This window comes from Somniosus microcephalus, chromosome 7 (assembly GCF_052327205.1).
Source record: "Somniosus microcephalus isolate GS21.2 chromosome 7, FLI_Smic_1.0, whole genome shotgun sequence".
NCBI lineage: Eukaryota > Metazoa > Chordata > Chondrichthyes > Squaliformes > Somniosidae > Somniosus > Somniosus microcephalus.
This window is the reverse complement of record NC_140993.1, coordinates 122,448,996-122,449,966: the sequence shown is the minus strand read 5'-3', so window position 1 is coordinate 122,449,966 and position 971 is coordinate 122,448,996. Positions and strand designations below refer to the sequence as shown.

At 40.1% G+C, this 971-nt stretch overlaps 1 non-coding gene across 1 annotated transcript; it reads right to left on the bottom strand.

Annotated features, from left to right (window-relative positions):
• Positions 1 to 382: 382 nt before the first annotated feature.
• LOC147114868 (U4 spliceosomal RNA) lies at positions 383 to 523 on the bottom strand. Its single transcript, XR_015079127.1, has one exon. It is a non-coding gene; the product is annotated as a U4 spliceosomal RNA (small nuclear RNA).
• Positions 524 to 971: the final 448 nt, after the last annotated feature.

Below are 971 nucleotides of genomic sequence, written 5' to 3'. Positions count from 1 at the left end.
AGAAGTAAAGGGAATTAAGGGTTACGGGGAGTGGGCAGGAATTTGGACATGAGTCTAGGTTCGGATCGGTCATGGCCCTGTGGGTAGCGGAGCGGGCCCAGGGGCCGTGTAGCCTGATCCTGCTCCTGTTTCGTGTGTCTAATTCTGTTAGATTCAGGAGATAGTCCTGTGATAGTGGATTGGCGGTTAGGATCAGATCAGCCATGATCTTATTGAATGGCGGAGCAGGCTCGAGGGGCCGATTGGCCTACTCCTGCTCCTATTTCTTATGTTCTTATGTAAAAAGGTATGACATCTAAGCTATGCTGAAGAAGAGGGGACGTCTAGAAAACTCCAGAAGATCAACCCAAGGTCTTTTTTTCTATTTTACTTATAAAGTAAGTCTCCGCAGAGACTGTCAAAAATTGCCATTGCCGACTATATTTCAAGTCGTCTTAGCGGGGTATTGGGAAAACTTTTCAAGAAGCAATAATCGCGCCTCAGTTAAACCTCATCGACTATGATACTGCTACTGCGCAAAGCTGAGCGTCACTCTCCAAGTTAATGTTGTACTACTGTCATTCTTTCCATGTATAACCAGTGTCAGCTTTGTTAATAAAGTTAATCTTGAATTGACAAAGTAACACGTGTTTCTCTCTCTTTCTGTAATCAGTGGTCCTTACGCAATGATTTTATTGTAAGGAATGGATTGAAGTGATCTTTTATCTTACAATATCTGAAGGAGAAAGCTTTATTAATGCTTTAAATGACCCTTAATCAGGACTTCCTGTTTAATTTTCTCTTCAGGTAAATAAATCATCCAATTGAATTACTCTATTAACTGCTGCTATTGCACAAATATCACTAATTTGTGTGAAAATGAGATTTGAATTCTCCATCAGCCCATTTACACAAAGGAAATGCAAAAAGGTACACATTCCATGACATCAATGTCACTATGATTATATTTCACCTTTACTTACCTATCAAAA